We start from the raw sequence: 21189 nt of genomic DNA, 5'->3' as shown, positions 1-21189 counted from the left end.
CACAAAGAGAATGGTAGACAGGTATGAGACATACATGCATGAAGATACAGTATGGTTTTATCTCTACATAATTACTACAGTAGAAAAAAGACACTTGTCCCTCAAGTTCAAACCAATAATAAAGGGAATTCGGAATAATTAAAACCATAATGCATTATCTAGACAGGCCTAAAAGAGCTAATTTTCCGTCATGATTGAGTGTTGATCAGTTAGAACTAGAATTTAATACATTTACATAGTTATGTTATTTTCTTCTAAAAAAAGCATCTCTGAAACCATTGACTGTTTTCACGGTGAGCAACTCTTGAGGTTGACCGTTTTACAGACTAATAGTTCTCATGGTAAAGAAACCATGGTTCCTCTAGAGATAGAAGCTTTTTTCTAAGATGAAGGGAGTGCTCTCTAGTCTTTTGTGGGGGTTTGGAAAACCCAGTTTTGACCATATCTTTTGTAAGTGCTATTTATATATTTCAATATTTTAATCACGCTCCCCCTTAAACTTCTTTCTCAGCATTAAATACATGTAATTATTCTGGTTTCTCATTTTATGATGAGATCTTCGATCTAACAGTCTAGTACTAATTAGGCAATTATCATCTGGACATGTTATAATGTCCTGTTCTCTTCTTATAGTCAACAAGTAGAAATTAAATTAAACTTTTACTATTGAGTTGAGACGATTGAGTCATTCTTTCCACTTTGCAGTCACTAGCATCAATACATGCTACTTATGGCCCATATCATGTGTTGTGTGGCTAAGGGATGTATAGTTGATGGGAGGTATGTGGCTCAGAGATGGGTGGGCTCTGTAATGTAAGCCCTAATTAATATCATTCTATTTCTGATGTTTTACAAGGACCTGTGGTGAGGTCACAATCACGTGACTAGTCAGCTGCTGGTTTCCTGGGTGTGGCTATAGCTTTATAAGCTAGACTACTCCTGAAACCCAGAGCTTATGTGAGGAGGGGCAAGCCTCCTGTGTGTGCTGAGGCTCCAGGACTGAGCCTGAAGGAATGGACATTTATGTTTTTTCTCTTGAGCTGAAGGCTGTTTCTTTTGGTGATCTGCTGTTTTGGTTTATGAAGCAATAAACCCTATGAACTTTACATGGAACATGCCTCCTGATTGTCTCCCGCTCCACCTGAGTGAGTAGAATCCCTACAATTGGTGCTTGACGTGCGGGCAGCATTTCCAGCAGGGACTTGAGACAGTTGCTGCATGTCAAGTTTTCAGTGAGGCAGCAAGCTCTACCTGCAATAATGGAGGACCTGCTGAAACACCTGGTCCAGTCCCAGGCACAGCAACAGGAGACCATCAGGCTGTTGTTACAGTAGATCCAGCAGAGCCAGCAGGAGCAACGGCAGCAGATGCAGCTTCTGGCAACCGCCATCCAGGAGGGCAGGACGAGCACCTCAACTCCAGGTCTGGCTGATGACACCCACGTCAGGAAGGTGGTAAGACGCACATTACAAACAATGACCCCTGAGGATGATGTTGAGGCCTTCCTGACAGTGTTTGAGAGGGTGGCTGAGAGGGAAAAACTTCAGCCAGAGCAGAGGGCAGAGGTACTGGCCCCATACCTGACGGGGGAGCCCCAGAAGGTGTACTATGATTTGACTTTGCAAGATGCCAAGGAGTATCCCAAACTAAAAGCCGAGATTCTCGCACGTTTGGGGGTGACAATGATTGTCAGGGCACTTCGAGTTCACCGCTGGGCGTATCACCGGGACAAACCACCTCGCTCCCAAATGTTTGACCTGTTGCACCTGGTCTAGAAATGCCTGCAGCCCAAGTCTTCTATGCCTGCGCTGATGGTAGAGCGAGTGGTGATGGATCGGTTTGTGCATTCCCTGCCGAGACCCCTACAGACTTGGGTTGCCCAGGGTGATCCCCAAAATGCCGATGAACTGGTCGGGCTGGTTGAAAGATACCAGGGGATGGAAGGTTCCTTGGGGAAGCAGCCCATTCTGTATTGGGGGTCCCAGCAGGGCGTGGAGTCCCAAAAAGTGGTGGGGCATCCAAGGTCAAAAGGGGCAGGGGAGGCAGTGCCCAAGGTCCCCACAGGTGATATTATTTGTTGGAGATGCCAGGGGCCAGGACATATAGCTGCCTGTTGTCCCCAAACCACCGAGCGGATGGACTGCAGCATGGGATGCCGTAATTCGTACTATGCATACCCAGCCTGCAGTGTGAACTCTCCACCCAATGAGGGGCCTCAGGCATGTCCCGTGAAGGTGAACAGTCAAGCAGCGATGGCGCTTCTGGACTCCAGGACCTTGGTGACCCTTGTAAGGGCTACTTTTCCTCTCAACCTACTCCCTGGTAAAAAGGTCGGCGTTCGGTGCATTCATGGTGATGCAAAGGACTACCCTATGGCCAGGGTGAACATTGAAATGGCGTATGGCACCGAGTCGCATGAAGTTGGCGTCATTCAGGACTTGTTGCATCCTATAATTATAGACCAGGATTTCTGTCTGTTTTAGGAGCTGTGGGGTAAGGGTTCTGAGCTTGCTAGCAAGAGCAGGGAACCAATGCATCCTAATAAGGTATCGCCACCACCAGAGGCAGACGGGTTTCCTCTATGTGTCCTTGTGAGGGAGGAGGAGGAAGGGTCCCCTGTATCTGACATTCCAGAGTTAGGGGTGGCAAGTGAGAATTTTGGGACTGCCCAACATAGGATCCCAACGCTGAGAGAAGCCTTCAATAATGTCACCATCATTAATGGGGTTTCACAAGAGCCGGGAGCAGACAGCAGGCTCCCCTATTTTATGATGAGTGGGGACTTGTTATATTGGGTCACAAAAATAAGGGAGTAGTTGGCAGAGCAGTTAATAGTACCAGGCCCCTATAGACGGAAAGTGTTGGACATGGCCCATTCACACATCTTGGGGGAACACCTGGGGGTGGAAAAAATGCAGGAATGGGTTGTGCAGAGGTTCTATTGGCCTGGGTGTCACCAGAAAATAGTAAACTATTGCAGGTCCAGCCCCACATGTCAGTTAACTGCCCCCACCCCTCATTTCCGGAGCCCCCTTGTGCCATTGCCCATTATTGAGGTGCCATTTGAGAGAATTGCCATGGACTTGGTCGGTCCCTTAGTTAAGTCAGCCCGGGGCCATCAGTATATATTAGTCATCCTGGACTATGCCACACGCTACCCTGAGACAATTCCCCTGAGAAACTCCTCCACGAAGAGTGTAGCCCGCGAGCTGGTCCATGTGTTTTCCCGGACGGGTTTGCCGAAGGAGATCCTGACCGACCAGGGGACACCTTTTATGAGCAAGGTGATGAGGGAGTTGTGCATGGTTCTGCAAATATCCCAGCTGAGGACCTCAGTGTATCATCCGCAGTCAGATGGCCTTGTTGAAATATTTAACAAGACACTGAAGAGCATGCTAAGAAAAGCCATAGAAAAAGATGCTAGAGACTGGGATTGTCTCTTACTGTATCTACTGTTTTCTGTCCTTGAAGTTCCCCAGGCCTCCACAGGGTTCTCGCGCTTCGAGTTGCTGTATGGCCGACATCCGCAAGGTCTCCTAGATATAGCCAAGTAAACCTGGGAAGCCGAAGTCACGCCCCACAGAAGCATTATTGAGCATGTGGCACTGATGCAACAGAGGATTGCAGAGGTGATGCCCATCGTAAAGGAACACCTCCACTAGGCACAAGAAGCTCAGGCCAGGGTCTACAACTGGACAGCCAGAGTGAGGCAGTTCAACCTGGGAGACCGAGTTCCGGCGCTGGTTCCGACAGTAGAGAGCAAGTTCTTGGCCAAATGGCAAGGGCCATATGAGGTCGTCGAGAAGCTTGGGGAGGTAAGCTATAAGATCCACCAACCCGGAAGACGAAAACCATACCATGTTTACCATGTCAACCTCATCAAGCCATGGCAAGATAGAGAGCCAGCGGTAACTCTGTGCTTGCTGGGCAACCTAGAAGGTGAGGTCGGAGCAGTTACCATAGCGGAGACGCTATCGAAGGCCCAGAAACAGGGACCTGTTTTCAGAATTGCCGGGGTGCACGAAGGTCGTGGAGCATGAAGTTCTGACCGAGCCACATGTACAGGTGAACGTGAAGCCTTATCAAATTCCTGAGGCCCGTCGAGAAGTAATCTCCAAGGAGGTGCAGCATATGTTGAAGCTCGGGGTTATTGAGGAATCCCAGAGCGGCTGGTCGAGCCTGATTGCCCTCTTCCCAAAACCAGATGGTGAATGGAGGTTCTGCAATGACTACCGGAAGCTGAATGAGGTCTCCAAGTTCGACGCATATACCATGCCCCGTGTTGATGAGCCTATCAAAAGACTTGGACCTCCCAGGTACATCACCACCTTTGATTTGACCAAGGGATATTGGCAGATCCCCATGGCAAAGGAAGCTAAGGAGAAGACTGCATTTTCTACACCAGACAGGTGCTTCCAGTATGTCCAGATGCCGTTGGCCTGCAGGGAGCTCCAGCAACCTTCCAGAGTGCTATGGATAGAATCATTGCGCCTCATAGGCTGTACGCTGCCGCGTACCTGGATGATATCGTCATCTTTACCCTGGACTGGGAGACTCACCTGGGAAAGGTCCAAGCAGTGTTTGATGCTCTAAGGGAGGCGGGGTTAACAATAAACCCGAAAAAGTGTGCCTTGGGAAAAGAAGAAGCCAAGTACCTCGGATATGTAGTGGGACGTGGTGGGCTCAAACTTCAAATCAATAAAGTGGAGGCAATTCAAACATATCCGAGACCTCTGTCCAAAAAGCAAGTTAAAGCCTTCCTGGGTATCGTGGGATATTACAGAAGGTTCATCCCAAACTTCGCCACGATGGCTGCGCCTCTGACTGATCTTCTAAAAGGGACAAAATCTGTAATGGTCAGATGGTCCAAAGAGGCAGAGTCAGCCTTCCAAGAAATGAAAGGGGCTCTATGTAAGCAACCCGTTCTGGTGGCCCCGGACTTTAAACTAGAGTTTATCCTTCAGACAGATGCCTCATATGTTGGGATAGGAGCAGTCCTTTCCCAGGAGATACGTGGGGAGGAGCATCCTGTACTCTACCTGAGTAGGAAGCTATTTTCTTCTGAAAGAAATTACTCAGTTGTAGAGAAGGAGTGTTTGGCCATAAGATGGGCAGTGGATAACTTACGGTACTACCTCGTGGGACGGAAGTTTAGGTTAGTATCCGACCATGCCCCACTCAGATGGATGAGGGAAACAAAGGGTAAGAATGCTAGAGTCACCCGCTGGTTCTTAGCCCTGCAAGACTTCAGCTTCCATGTAGAACATAGGGCTGGGAAGCTACGTGGTAATGCCGATGCCCTCTCACTATCCCTTGTCTAGTAGGTGAAAGTGCCAAGCCCCATGGCTTTAGGCAGAGGGGGAGGTATGTGGCGTGGCTAAGGGTTGTATAGTTGATGGGAGGTATGTGGCTCAGAGATCAGTGCGCTCTGTAATGTAAACCCTAATTAATATCATTCTATTTCTGATGTTTTGCAAAGACCTGTGATGAGGTACCAATCACGTGACTAGTCAGCTGCTTGGTTCGTGGGTGTGGCTAGAGCTTTATAAGCAAGACTACTCCTGAAACCAAGAGCTGTATGTGAGGAAGGACAAGCCTCCTGTGTGTGCTGAGGCTCCAGGACTGAGTCTGAAGGAATGGACATTTATGTTTTTTCTCTTGAGCTGAAGGCTGTTTCTTTTTGTGATCTGCTGTTTTGACTTATGAAGCAATAAACCCTATGAACTTTACATGGAACGTGCCTCCTGATTGTCTCCTGCTGCACCTGAGTGAGTAGAATCCCTACACATGATACAGATGAGTGAACTACTGAAGATTGTGTAAACCCAGTCCAAAGTCCAGATCAATACTCTTTGACCGTTGAAAGTGCTGCATGAATTTCCTAAGCTTCTGATTTCCCAGATGCAATCAAGGGACTGTAGGAGAAATCAGCCCAAATAGGGTTTTATCTTGTAGACACAATAAGGTATTACTCAGATTAAACTAACCTGATGTATCCATTGAAAAAGCATGGAATGTGAACATCAGCTGCAACAGATCCACGGATCAGCCATTAGACATCAAGTAAAGGGATTTTTGTGGATAGTTTACACACTGCTGGATGAACTGAGACGTCCATGATACATGGGTCAATCCTGAGGAAGAAGTAATTTTTTACTTCGAAACGCGTTGAATAAACCACTACCTCTTCAGCTCATCATACCAGGATATACGACTCAGTTCATCCAGCAGCACGGAAACCAGCCACAAAAATCCCTTTACTTGAGTTACCAGATGCAAAATTTTATTTACTGGCCTGGCATGATGTCATCAGAGTGACGTGTGGCACATAGGTGACAACATGCCAAATTTTATAAGTTGAGCATGTGATCCTAGATGGCAAGAAAATGTTTGTTGCTCCTGTTCATGTTGCATGTCCCCTCTCCAGAGATGTCTTTATGGATTTTAAATTTTCTCAGTGACAAGCTTTTTTGTATATAGAGGACATCATAGAATCATAGAGTCGTAGAGTTGGAAGGGACCTCCTGGGCCATCTGGTCCAACCCCCTGCTCAAAGCAGGATTCTCTAAATCATCCCAGACAGATATCTGTCCAGCCTCTGTTTGAAGACTTCTATTGAAGGAGAACTCACCACCTCTCATGGCAGCCTGTTCCATTCATTGATCACTCTAACTGTCAAAAAGTTTTTTCTAATATCTAATCTGTGTCACCTCCCATTCAGTTTCATCCCATTGCTTCTAGTCTTTCCTTGTGCAAATGAGAATAAAGATGATCCTTCTGCAATGAGACAGCCCTTGAGATATATGTAGAGTTATTAAGTCTCCTCTCAGTCTTCTCTTTTGCAAGCTAAACATTCCCAAATCCTGCAACCTTTCCTCATAAGACAGGGTTTGCAGATCGGTCACCATTCTGGTTGCTCTTTTCTGAACTTGCTCCAGTTTGTTGATGTCTTTTTTAAAATATGGCACCCAAAAATGGACACAGTATTCCAGATGAGGTCTGACCAAAGAGGAGTAGAGGGCAATAATGACTTCACGTAATCTAGACTGTATGCTTCTGTTAATCCATCCTAGAATTGCATTTGTCTTTTTTGCTGCTGCATCACACTGTTGACTCATATTCAGTCTGTGATCTATTAGTATACCCAAGTCTTTTTCACATGTGCTGTTGCTTAGCTCTATTCCTCCCATTCTGTATATGTTTTTTTCATTTTTATTGCCCAGATGTAGTACTTTGCATTTTTCCCTGTTAAATAAAGACCATTCTGTTAGGTACTGCCCACTGCTCCAGTTTATTTATATCTTTTTGAATCCTCTCTCTCTTCTCTAGTATTAGCTATCCCTCCTAGCTTTGTGTCATCAGCAAATTTTATCAGTTTACCCTCAATTCCTTCATCTAAATCGTTGATAAAGATGGTGAACAATACAGGGCCCAGGACAGAGCCCTGTGGTACTCCACTTGAGACATTCTTCCAACTGGATGTGCAGCCATTTACGACCACTCTTTGGGTCCGACCACTAAGCCAGTTATGAATCCACCTAACAGTTGCCTTGTCCATTCCATACTTAGTAATTTTTTCAATAGGGATTGTGTGAGATACTTTGTCAAATGCTTTGCTGAAGTCCAGATATACTATATCTACAGCATTTCCCTGATCCACCCAATCAGTGATTCTGTCATAGAAGGAAATTAAGTAAGTCTGACATGACTTATTAGTTACAAACCCATTCTGACTCTGTTTAATCACTTCATTCTTATCCAGGTACAGACATACATGTTGTTTAATAATTTGTTCAAAGATCTTTCCTGGTATAGAAGTCAGACTCACCAGCCTATTGTTGCCTGGGTCCACCTTCTTCCCCTTTTTGAAGATAGGAACAACATTTGCTCTTCTCCAGTCATCTGGGACTTCTCCTGTTCTCCACAAATTTTCAAAGATTATGGAGAGCAGTTCAAAAATTTCTTCTGCTATCTCCTTCAATACTCTGGGGTGTAATTCATCTGGACCTGGAGACTTGAATTCATTTAGGTTAGCTAATTGTTTCCTCACTATATTTTTGTTTATAGTTATCCTGGATTCTTCTTTTCCCTTAATAGGACAGTGAAGAATAGTTGATGTTACGTTTCCTTTCTGAGAGAAAACAAATACGAAATAGGAATTTAAAAGTTCGGCCTTCTCAACATCCTGTCTTACCATTTCATCATTTGCATCCTGTAAAAATCCTATAGCATCTCTGACTTTTCTTTTACTTTTAACATATCCCCAAAATCCTTTATTATTGCTTTTTACGTCTCTTGCAAGTCTCAATTCACTGTCAGCTTTAGATAATCTGATTCATGCCCTGCAGGTTCTGCAGACAGCATTATATTCTTCTTTAGATATGCCTCCCTCTTTCCATCTTATAAACATTTCTTTCTTCCTTTTTATCATGTGCTTAAGTTCTGTGTTCATCCATCCTGGTTTCCTTAAATGCTTCCTATTCTTCCCTCTTTTCAGAATTGTTAACGATTGTGCTTTGAGAATTTCATTTTTCAAGATTTCCCATCCTTCCTGGACATTTTTGTCTTTAAGGATATCCAGCCATTGGATCCCTCTCTTTCTGAATCCCTTAAAATCTGCCTTTCTGAAATCTAACCTTGACATCAGTACATCTCCATTAATGTTCAAAAATATTTTTAGAAATATTTTGCTTGCTGAGAAAAGCACAGCTAGCTTAGCTCTAACTAAATACATATTTTTGAGATAATTCAAAGCTTTTGCTCTCTAAAAAGAGTCAGCAAGCTGAATTCTAAATGTAGCCTTGACTGTGACTAGAGATACAGTAAGTCAAGCATTTCATTCTCTGTTTCATCTGATACACAGATTCATCATTGTAGACAATACAATGGAAACATCTATGTATAATTTTCCTTAGAAACCATATGAGAGCATGCTTTTGTAAAACGAGATGTAATTTTGAATAATACCATTGATTTGTATTATTATGTACTGAAAAATGGGGAAAAAATTCCAAGTGGGGTGAAATTGAAAAAAGAAAAACTGCAATTCTGCCATGATTTTTTTTATTTTTTTTTACAACTTTCATTGCGTAATAGATATTAGCTAGCAACCTGATGTTTCACATCAGTAGAATTATGGTGATACCAAACTTGTTCAGTTTTTTTTTTCATTTTAGCAGTTAAAAAAAAGTTGTTTGTGTCACCATATTCTAAGCTGTCAAACCTTTAGGCTATGTGCACACGATGCATTCTTTATGCATTTTCGTGGCATTTTTTTCCACGTGTAAATGGTCCAAAAATGCAATGGATTACTTATGCAAGCTTATTCATTGATAATAATGAAGTGTTGTGCATATAATCAGTAAATTTCTGTCCATATTTGCAGTGCGTTTTTTCTGCATCATGTCAATTCTTTTTGCGTTTTTGCCTGCGTTTTTGACCCATTGAATGCACAGGAAAAAAACGCACCAAAAGCGCAGCGTATTTTTACGCAATGTTTTTGCTGCTAAGAGATGCAGAAACCTTGCAGAAATTTCTGCAAGAAAATATGTAACGAGCGCGTATAGCCTTAACATCTTCTATCGATGGAGCTCTGTGAGAGCTTGTTTTTTGCATGCTGAGCTATAGTTTTTATTGATTCCACTTTGAGTTACATATGACATATTGATAACTTCTAACTTTATATTTTCTGTTAACTACATTCAATGAAAACTGCAAATATAGTGTTTTTGATTTTTCAGCATTCAACGTTATGTCTTAAATAATTTAATAATTTGTTAGGCTTTTATAATCATAGCGATACCAAATGTTTATTATTTCAACTTTTATACATTTTTAATATTGTATTTTTACTCTCATTTTTTTAGCCTCCTTGGGAGACTTTATCTTGCGATGCTCTGATCACTTACATACTGCAATACTGTGATTTACAGTAAATAGTATAAATCATGGTCCCTTTGAATTTCAGCCTATAGCCTGAAAACACACACCGCCAATTCAAGTATTTTAGTATTGCTGTCAAAGAATGAGATCATTTAAATAGTTAAAGATCAGCAATCGTGTCTAGCGATGTGTGTAGCAGCAGCCTGCTATTAACAAGCATGTACCTGGTCCATAAAGCAAGCAAGATTAGAGCATCCAGTGATTTTTTTTACTGTTTGTTCACATATTTGCTGTATACACAGGCAAACAGGTTAATATTGGGTCAGTGTGCTGTCTATTGTGCCTGTCAATAGGTACAAATACAGTTGGGCTAATTAATCTTATTGGAATGTCATGTTAACTCTTTTCTTTCCATATCATAATTCATTGAGTGAACACTACAAAAATGATACTTTAGATTTTCATTACAAATACACAGTGAGGGAAATAAGTACTTGATCCCTTGTTATTTTGTAAGTTTGACCACTGAAAAAGACATGAACAGTCTATAATTTTAAGGGTAGGTTAATTTTAACATTGAGAGATAGAATATCAAAAATAAAATTCAGAAAATCACATTGCATAAATTATATACATTTATTTGCATTTTGCAGTGATAAATAAGTTTTTGATCCCCTACCAAATGCTTCTACAAACCAGTTAGATGCTCCTAATCAACTCGTTACCTGCATTAAAGACAGCTGTCTTACATAGTCTCCTTTATAATCAGTCAGACTCTAACATCTACAACATGGGCAAGACCAAAGAGCTTTATAAGGATGTCACAGACAAGATCATAGACCTGCACAAAGCTAGAAAGGGCTACAAAACCATATGTGAGGTGCTGGGTGAGGAGACAACTGTTGGTACAATAGTAAGAAAATGGAAGAAATATAAAATGACTGTCAATCAACATTAATTTGGGGCACCATGCTAAATCTTACCTCGTGGGGTATCTTTGATCATGAGGAAGGTGAGAGATCAGTCTAAAATTACATGGGGGAACTTGTTAATGACCTCAAGGCAGCTGGGACCACAGTCACCAAGAAAACCATTGGTAACACATTATGCTGTAAAGATTTAAAATCCTGCAGTGCCCACAAGGACCCCCTGCTCAAGAGGGCACATGTGCAGGCCCGTCAGAAGTTTGCCAATGAACACCTGGATGATTCTGTGAGTGATTGGGAGAAGATGCTGTGGTCAGATGAGACAAAAATTGAGCTCTTTGGCATTAACTCATCTCGCCATGTTTGGAGGAAGAGAAATACTGCCTATGAACCAAAGAACACCGTCCCCCACTGTCAAGCATGGAGGTGGAAAAATTATGTTTTGGGGGTGTTTCTCTGCTAAGGGAACAGGACTACTTCACCATATCAATGGGTGAATGGATGGAGCCATGTGCCGTAAAATCCTGAGAACCTCCTTCCCTCCGCCAGGACATTAAAAATGAGTTGTGGCTGGGTCTTCCAGCAAGCCTTTACCCAAAACTTACAGGCAAGGCAACAAAGGAGTAGCTCAAAACGAAGCACATTAAGGTCATGGAGTGGCCTAGCCAGTCCCCAGACCTTAATCCCATAGAAAACTTATGGAGGGAGTTGAAGCTCCGAGTTGCCAAGCGACAGCCTCAAAATCTTAATGATTTAGAGATGATCTGGAAAGAGAAGTAGAGCAAAATTCCTCCTGACATGTGCGCAAACCTCATCATCAGCTACAAAAAATGTCTGACTGTTGTGCTTGCCAGCAAAGGTTTTGCCATCAAGTATTAAGTCTTGTTTGCCGGAGGGATCAAATACTTATTTCTCACTGCCAAATGCAAATACATTTATATAATTTATACAATGTAATTTTCTGGATTTTATTTTTGATATACTATCTCTCAATGTTAAAATAACCTACTCTTAAAATTATAGACTGTTCATGTCTTTGTCACTGGGCAAACTTACAAAATCAGCAAGGGATCAAACACTTATTTCCCACACTGTATATATCCTTAAACAAGGATTAGGTCTTGATGGTGTTAATTTTTGACAAACCTAAATTGAATGTAATTCCAGGGTTAAATCCACTTAATACATAAAGAAGCTGTAGGACATCTCACCGCAGAATGCTATTTTAAGCACGTTGTCAAGAACTATGACAGCAAATTGAGTGACATGCTGCATTTAACCTAAAGTATATCTGCCCAGACAAACTGTTTCCCACCAGTGGTTTTAATGTAAAACATACTCTGCAGGGGTGACGTTTCCTTGGGTGTTGAAACACAGTCTGCAAGGGTGAAATAGCCTCGAGCAGACTAGATTTTAAGCTTCCACCACTCTGTAACATGATCATTTTCATTGCTTCAATAATCCAGCTTTCATGTTGCTACATGATTGTAAGCAATCTGAACACTTTAGCGCTTCCCAATCTGATAAACCTGGAGTGTGACTAAATAATAATTCGGCTGATTTGTGCATTACATAATACTGTACATATGTGATAATCTCATCCTGCCATATGTTATTTCAGGAAAACTTGGAAAGAAAGCTAAAAGTAATATCACTAATGAAATCAGCTGTTCTTACAGTTATACAGACATTTGCAGCGCAGTGGCAAAATTAGCAGTAATTAAGCAAAATAAGGAAATAGAAAATTAGAGTTTATTTATTGTACAGACAACCATTGCCATAATAAAAAAAACTCTACAATTAAAAAAAAAACTTCTAGAAATTAGTGCTATATTTATATCTACAACATGTATTAGTATTAGGTCACATTCACACATTCAGTATTTGGCCAGTATTTTACATCAGTATTTGTAAGCCAAAACCAGGAGTGGAACTATCAAAGGAAAAATATAATTGTCACGGGTGTGTCAGATGTGAAAGACAATCATCCTGGATCTGGCTTCAATAGATCATTGTGATTAACTCAAGCACCTTTTCATTTTTGCATCTCTGATGTGGAGCAATATCCTTCTCCCTCTAGGACCCAACAGTTGCCTCCACCATCTGCTGTTAAGGACACATCTTTGCTTTAGGTTTAAATACATTCAGCTCCTGTCTGCTGGTGCTGGTGTTAGATCTTACTTGTCTCTGTCTAGTTGGAAGAACTAGCAGTCAGTTAGCAACTTCTCAGAGGACTCTTGGAGGATTGGTGGCGTGACATCTTAGTGGTCTTCTCAAGCTGAGTGTATCCCCTCATTCGTCATCCCTCTCTGTCTTTAGTTGTAATGGGGCTGACTAGAGCATACCCTGTCCCCTGTCTATTGAGGGCCTATTGCTAAGGTCAGCCAGAGATTAGGTTCCTGCTTGGCGATAAGTGCATAACCAATATAAGGATTTTTAGGGCAGACAGGGTGATTTTAGATCTGCCTAGGGGTCTCCACTCCCCTCTTCCCTAGTGTTTGGGCTTCCCCCTCCCTATCTCCGTAGTTGTGCACTTACTTGTCCCACACTCAGCGTGACAATAATAGAAACACTTCTGCATTTACTACCCACTCCAGGTTTTGGCTTACAAATACTGATGTAAAATACTGATGTAAAATACTGATGTAAAATAAAAACCAAATATTGAACATCTGAACATGGTCAGACATCTGTTTGGGTTTTATGGGTTCCTTATTTCCTTATGTTGATTGAACCTAATAATCTTATAGCTGGTCAACAACAAATAGATTATGTTCACTCCTTCCGTTTTAGCCATATTTGTCATTTTTCTGCGCTTTTTTCTTTAAAAATGCAGCATTTTACTGTCCCAGCAAAGTGAATTAGATATCTTAAATCTCATGCACATGATACTTATTTTTTCTCTGAAGATTTGAAATAGTTTCATATTTGCAGAATGCCAATTCTTTCAGCATTTTTGCTAGATTTTTCATCCATTTTAAGAAAAAAACTGCATAAAAAGCAACAAAAATGCCCCTAAAACCCATCAGAAACAGGCGTATTTTATGTAGCATTTTTCCTGCCAGCACATTAGTATTTGCAGCAATTTTTTCTGCTGCAAATCCTATTTGCTATGCACGCAACAATATCTTGTGCAACCATTGAAACTAACAACACAAAGCCACTTTGCAAATAATCTTCTAGCATGTTTACATTTTCGGTTATTTTTAGTTATTTTGCAAATAACTCACACCACAAAAGAAAATTCACAAGTACTTGTTCTGTGAAGCTGAAGGATAGACCACCACAATAACCTCTAATATTTTAAAAATGCACCTGTCCGAAATAAAATCTGTAGGTATTCTAATGAGTACAATCTATATTGTATCTATTTATGAGGACTATTTCTCAGAAAATAACAAAACTTAGGCACTCAACTTAGAAGTAGATTTTCATGGTTTTTAATGCAGCCAAAAAATAAAATGTTTCGGCCACAAATGGCCTTCAATTGCCGGCGGAGAAGAAGTAAAAGGTTTGTATACAGCACATGTGCATTCTAAAGACACATATCCGTAATTAGTGGGCTTGATTGAATTTGGTGTGGACCAGATAAAACTGGTAAGGTAGGGTACCGGGGGTGACATGGTATAAGCCTGTCAGGCAGCGACGTGGTGTCCACCGCTAGTCAGCTGATACGTGTCTTTAGCACGCACCCATTCTCTATACAAACCTTTTACTTCTTCTCAGCCGGCAATTGAAGATGGCCATTTGTGGCCGAAATGTTTTATTATTTGGCTGCATTAAATACCATGAAAATCTACTTCTAAGTTGAGTGCCTAAGTTTTGTTACTATTTGGTATATGTTGTGGGAACCTACTAAGGCACCTATTCTGGTAGTGCACACGGTATTATTTTATACTTCTCAGGAAGAACACCTCGTAGACTCGTGTTTCAGTTTGCTAAACTTATTACCAGCAATTTAAACAAGTCTTCTTTAATTGTGACCTTGAGCAGCATATGTTCACATATTGCAGTGCTCGCGCATCACTTTTGAAGGCTGCTAAACTGGTCTAAATGTTACAAACTCATATTTCACAATGACTTGTATTTCTGCAATTGTTCGAAATAGCAACCATTTATATGTTACATTCTTACTGGCCATTTATTATAGCTGTTGTAAATGTTCTTTGTACAAATAATATTCCATACTGGAAAGAGGTCTATTTGAAAATGTCTAGATAATTATGTAGCACTTTCTCTGAGATAATAAAAGATAATTTAGGAACCATTATATGCATCTTGCACTAGCCAAGAATAATTTGTAGCTACCCATTAAAAGTTTGTGATTTCAGATTTTTTTTAATTGAAAAATTAAATAAAATATATTAAATATTTTTAACGCCCAGTGCCTTCTGCTTGAAAAGAACAATTTCATGCTTCAAACTAGGATTTTATCAAATCCTGTATTTGCAGCATTTAACTTTCTAGACTTTTGTAGGATGAAAATTTCTCCCGGTTTTTGCCATCCTTTCTTGTGTACGATCATTTTTCCATTACCACTTTTTCTTTTACTATACATTTTGTGCAATTTATAATCTTTATAATCTTTAACCTTATATAATTTAGAATTTTGTACAGCTTATAATCAATTTTTGACATCCCTTATTCTAATTTGTCAAACATTGCCAAAAAGGATTTAATAAGAAAAGTTAGGTTAGGGGATGTACATATACAGAAAGCAAAATGTGCAGCAGGCTGCAGTACGGTTGTAGCATGCACAGTTGTTAAATTGGACTAATAAAAAAACAGTTGTGCAAAAGTAGACATGCAGAGTTAAATGTTTACATTTTTTTATTTTTTTTTTAACTATCGTAAATTCGATTCCTTGGGAGGTACGCCACAAATAACCAGCAACTGCATGAGGGTGCTGTATTCGTCTTGAATACATGGATGTAAAATTTGATTAGTAAATCAAACATGTTTATAAAACAAGTATTCCCCCTTCAGAAAAATAATTGCACAAGAAATGCAAAAACTCAATGCAGTCTTCTGACAAACAAGGACACTGTGTTACGCCGATTTAAAATTTATTTACTTTAAAACTTATTGTGCTCTCCTGATTTTGCTTTCTAGTGCATTCAAGACAAATAAATAAAATGTTAATTATAATTCATATGCAGCAGGACAGATGCCAGCTATACCATAGCACTGATAAGTTAGGCGCTGCAGCTTCTAGCACTCTCCTATCTCTCTACCCCTATCAATTGTATATCTGTATTATTCTCAGGCAACTACTATCATCTTCTTCAGTGCTGCAGTTTTTACAACATTTTATTATCTGGAGTATTTGTACTATATTGTTGTGCTTTCTCTTCCTGTCTCTGTTGCTGACCTGTGAGCTTTTACATACGCTCACTATCCAGAATCATTCTAAAATAACTGCTGTATTCCCTGATTAGAATTTTATACTAGCTATGATTGTCTCTGTACAAGGCATTATAGGGATACTCATGCTATCGCGTCTGAGGTCATGCCAACCTTTTGTTACTAATGCAATCTTCTGCAATGTTTAAAAAAAACATAGTTTTTTACAATTCGTGCTCATTAAATCACAAATTGTTCAAATTTGCTGGGACCTGCAAATTTATTAAAATCATCTCTATTCTGAACCTTACGAATATTCTTCTCTGGGTTTCTAAATAACATTTAAGCTTGTCTTTCCAAACCTAGGGTGGGTTATTAACATAATATGGCTGTTGGTTTCTTCATTGATTATTTGATTGATTCTTCATTGATTCGTTGATTGAATGCATCAAAGTGCTTTGGAGAGTTCTGCATACTCTTTGTTTACTAGGCACAGTTCTGTAGATTTTGGAGTGCCTATGCCCGGTACTACAGATTTCTATCAAGTGAAGAAATGATTGGCTCACCTATCATCATGTGCACAGGATCCCACATCCAAAGGGAAGAGTCAATATAAAGAAAGAAAAATTGGATCCAGCACCTCTGTTAAAATCCCAGGAATATTTTATGCTTTAGAACATAGTATTAGGACAAAGTTCACATCAAAACGCCTCAACCTTGTCTTTGAATCTCTCATGGGACTGTATCCTTGATGTTATACATTATCCATGTTAGGTGTGAACTAAAAAATAGTGTGAAATAAAACTTGGGATTTTAACAGAGGTGCTGGATCCAATTCTTCTTTCTTTACTACTGATTTCTGCTGCTTGGTTCCATACAAGAGGAGCTACAACACCAGGCACAGTCATTTAAAAAAGTACTGAGCTGAAAGGTAATGCTGTGCACTCAGTGAAGGGACAAGATACTCATTGGAGCATGTAGGCCCTGTCAATCAGTAAAGTAAGGTTATGTGCTGATTGGAGATGGTGACAATTTGACCTCCTATTAACAAAATTTACTTTAGCTATTTAAGTTAAAGAAGACTTTTCACCATTTCTAGTATATTGAACTGGCCACATCATTGAATTGCGTAGTTGAACATAACATAATTTTTATTTTTTAATTTCTCCTCTCTGTTTCAGAGATATTAGCTTGCTAAGGCTTAGGTTATAATTTTATATTAAGTCTAAGGGGGTGTTGCCAGAAACTTACACGAGGTTCACCTGTCATAAACATCCAGAAGCATACTGGTGAAAAATTAACATGTCCCTACAATAGGCTAGAACAAATTTTCAGTGTAAGTATCTACTGTATGTGTGATTGGCTAAGTAAACCTGAGTTTTGTAACATATACCTTTCTACTTCAATTTCACTGTAAAGGCCCCATCACACACAGCAAGATAGCTAGCAAGATCGCTGATTTTGTGATGCATCAGCGATCACTCCAGCGATATCGCTGTGTGTGACACACATCAGCGACCGGGCCCCCTGCCGGATATCGCTGATCGTGCAGGAATGTCCTGGGCCATTTTTTGATTGTTGCTCTCCCACTGGCCAGCGCGCATCACTGCATGTGGCAGTGGGAGCCAACGATCAGCGAGGCTCCTAGCACTCTAAGCAGGCGCTGGGAGCTGGTATCTAAGGTAAATATTGGGTTACTAAGCGTCACGCGTCACTTAGTTACCCGATGTGTACCTTACAAACCTGCGTGCTCGCAGCTCCCAGCGCGAGCACGCAGGTTTCTAAGGTACACATTGGGTAACTAAGTGATACGCGCAGCTTAGTAACCCGATATTTACTTTAGATACCAGTGTCCTCGCTGGTGCTGATCGCTGGTGAAGCTGCCTGTTCGGCAGCTCACCAGCGATCATGTAGCGATGCACCAGCGATCCTGACAAGGTCGTATCGTTGGCGGGATCGCTGGTTCATCTTTAAGTGTAACGGTACCCTCAGTCTGAGAGGAGAGGGATACTGCTGAACTGACAGCACTGTGAAAGGTCGGCATATGCTGTTAGATAAAGCTCAGATCTGCTGTACTACCTATCCCCCCAGGTTGACTACCATGAGATGAAAGCTAAATAAATGTTAGTAATCAAACTCGGCTCCGCTGTACTCTTGGAACTTTATAGCTCTGCAGTGAGACCAATGAGGAAATCACACTTTCTGTCATTACATGTGTCCCAGCCTTTGTGGGGGAGTGTTCTTATTTCCCTAATATGTTGCTACTTGTTTATGATTGGTCTACCTCAGGCAGGGAAAGAACTACGTGCAAAAAGAGAAAATAAAACATAAAAACTACTTTTTACTCGGCATTGCATGCTAGATCATGGAATAGTGGCTGCAGAGCTGTGTAAAAAGCAGTTTATGTTTTATTTTTTCTTTTTGTTTGCAAGGATATTGGCTTGTATAGTTTATATTTTAACCTATGTTAAATACAAAGGGCTGTTGTCAGAGATTTTTCAATGTGGGCATGTACTTCTTTCCCTGCCTGAGGTAGATCAATCAAGTTAAAAATAATGAAAGGTCCTCTTTAAGACTGGTATAGCTTTATGCCTCCACTACTTTTATGGTCTTTGTTGATTGGCAGCAGTGGTGACAATACATCTACAGCGCTGTTAGTAATCCATGAGCTCAGGAACTCATGCTGTCTACATCAGTAGAGCCATGTGATTGGCTTCAGAGGTTTAAATGATCTGTCATTCTTGCAGCTGATCAAGGAGAACCGGAACAAAAGAGGAGACACAGTCATGGGCCCGGGGAGGTAAGTAAGGGTTGGTTTGCTTCTTTCAATGCAGACTAACAGTGCACTCCTTTCTTAGTAGAGCTTGCAAGGCAATGCAATGTAACTCTGCATTGAAAGTAATTTTTCAGAATAACAATGGAACTAGTACATATGCTGAGTAGAGATGTATGCTGAGTAAACAGACACATCATTTCAGGTTGGGAACAGAGGCTGTGGCAGTTACCACAGTTTATACCGACTGATTACTTATATTTGAATATCCAAGTATGTGCTGGAAATTCTCAAATGAAATGTCATCAAACTGGAAGTAGGAAAACTAAAAATAAAGCAGTTAGAGTGAGTATAGATAGAGACATTTTAAATATTTTAAATAAAGTATACTAGAAAAACCGTTAAATATTACATGAAATCTACAAACTATTAGGATTAAATCAATGTTAGTTTAGGATTACTCATTTAAATGAAACAGAAATAACTGTATAGGAGGCTTAAGAATGGGTGACAAACAGCCAAATATTGGTGCAAAGGTGAGCAGGAAAATGACTCTTAACATACAGACAATGTCATTAAAGGGAAGATGCGGTGATTTTAATTTTTGTATTAATTATTGATTTTTCAATCAATTATTTTTACTACAAAATTAAATTAATTACTTTAATAGTATTTTACTTATTGATTTTTATGTTTGCCACAGGGGGCTGCCATTTTCGCTAGTGGGGCATGTGTTTCTGGGCACAACACTTGCACACATCACTTACGGCAGCCATGGGCATAGAAGCCATTGGTCGGACTCCAACCGCATCTCTTGCATTGAGGCCGTTAATCCTGTCTCTTAGCTGTGACCTGGGCATGCCCCCCTGGGCTGTCCAGGTCACAGCTGTGGGAGGTGATCGCAGGCATTTTGTTGTAGTCCGCAGCATATGCTGTGGACTTTATTTTCCCCTGTCATTGCACACAGTGCTCAGTCAGAGTGCTGCAGGGTCATGTCGTCACTGCTGCATGAGACAATTCTCACACAGTGGTGCAGTAAATGAGAGCAGATCTGGTGCTCTCATTTATGGCAACGCTGTGTGAGATCTTTCTCACGCAGCAGTGGTGCCGTAAGGGAGAGCTCTGAGTTGATGAACTCCAGTGAACTCTCACGGCTGCGCAGTGGTACACTGCAGGAGCGATTACCTCCTGTCAGTGTATTGCCGGCTGTCTTTGAGAGCAGTGATATCACTGATGTGACTGCTCTCAAAGTGATAAGGATTGTCATAGGACATTATGGATTATCTTCTCGGTGGACAGGTGAGAAATATTTGTGGTTTATTATTTTATTTTTGTTGCAGGAGACAAGGGCGTCAGTGGATTAGGTGTTCAGTAAGTATGGTTTAATTAAGATTATTAAAGGAGTCTGTGTCATTATTTCAAAAACAGGACTTTATTCTGGCTGTGTTTATTTACTGGGGCTTCTGAAAGCTGATGTTCTTAGCCTGAGGGGATAAATATCCATGGCCCTTTCTTAGGCTATTAATATAAGCCCGCAGCTGTCTGCATAGCCTTTGCTGGTTATTAATTATAGGGGTACCCCATGTCATTTTTTTGGGATCCACCATTTTAATAGCCAGTAAAGGCTAAGTATGTGGCTGTGAGCAGATATTAATGGCCTTGGAAGCTCCATGGGTATTACGCCCTTCCCAGTCTATAAACTTCTGCCTCCAGCCATCAGCTTTCCCTCTGCTGGTTATTAAAATTACGCAGGAGAACACACAATTTTTTTTCATTTTTTTCTTTAAAATTAACAGTTGCTGTCTGGTTACAGCCAATGTACCTTTGTTCTGTTAACGCTCTTACGTAGGCTGGTGGCAGTATATGCATAGGTTTGTCTGTGTCTTTGTTTACTGATCGGCTTAGTAATGAGGGTGTCAGGCTAAATGTGAGTGTGACCGTGTGAGCATGAGCATGAGTGTGAGCATGTGCATGAGTGTGAGCGTGTGAGCATGAGCATGATTGTGAGTGTGAGCACAAGCGTGAGCGTCAGCGTGTGAGAGTGAGCGTCAGCATGTGAGTGTGAGCATCAGCAAGTGAGAGTGAACATTAGTGTGTGTGCATGAGCATCAATGTGTGAGTGTGAGCATGAGCATCAACGTGTGAGCATGAGCGTTTGAGTCTAAGCGTGAGCATCAGTGCGTGTGAGCATATGGCTGTGAGCAGATATTAATGGCCTGGGAAGCTCCATGGGTATTACGCCCTTCCCAAGCTATAAACATCTGC

At 41.0% G+C, this 21189-nt stretch overlaps 1 protein-coding gene across 2 annotated transcripts in view; it reads left to right on the top strand.

Annotated features, from left to right (window-relative positions):
* The window catches only part of GABRA5 (gamma-aminobutyric acid type A receptor subunit alpha5), a 377180-nt gene that overhangs the window by 198332 nt on the left and 157659 nt on the right, over positions 1-21189 (top strand). The gene's annotated exons all lie outside the window — the stretch shown is intronic.

This window comes from Dendrobates tinctorius, unplaced genomic scaffold, assembly GCF_039654945.1.
Source record: "Dendrobates tinctorius isolate UK_male_01 unplaced genomic scaffold, ASM3965494v1 ptg000121l, whole genome shotgun sequence".
Taxonomy (NCBI): Eukaryota; Metazoa; Chordata; class Amphibia; order Anura; family Dendrobatidae; genus Dendrobates; species Dendrobates tinctorius.
This window is presented reverse-complemented; position numbering and strand designations above follow the sequence as displayed.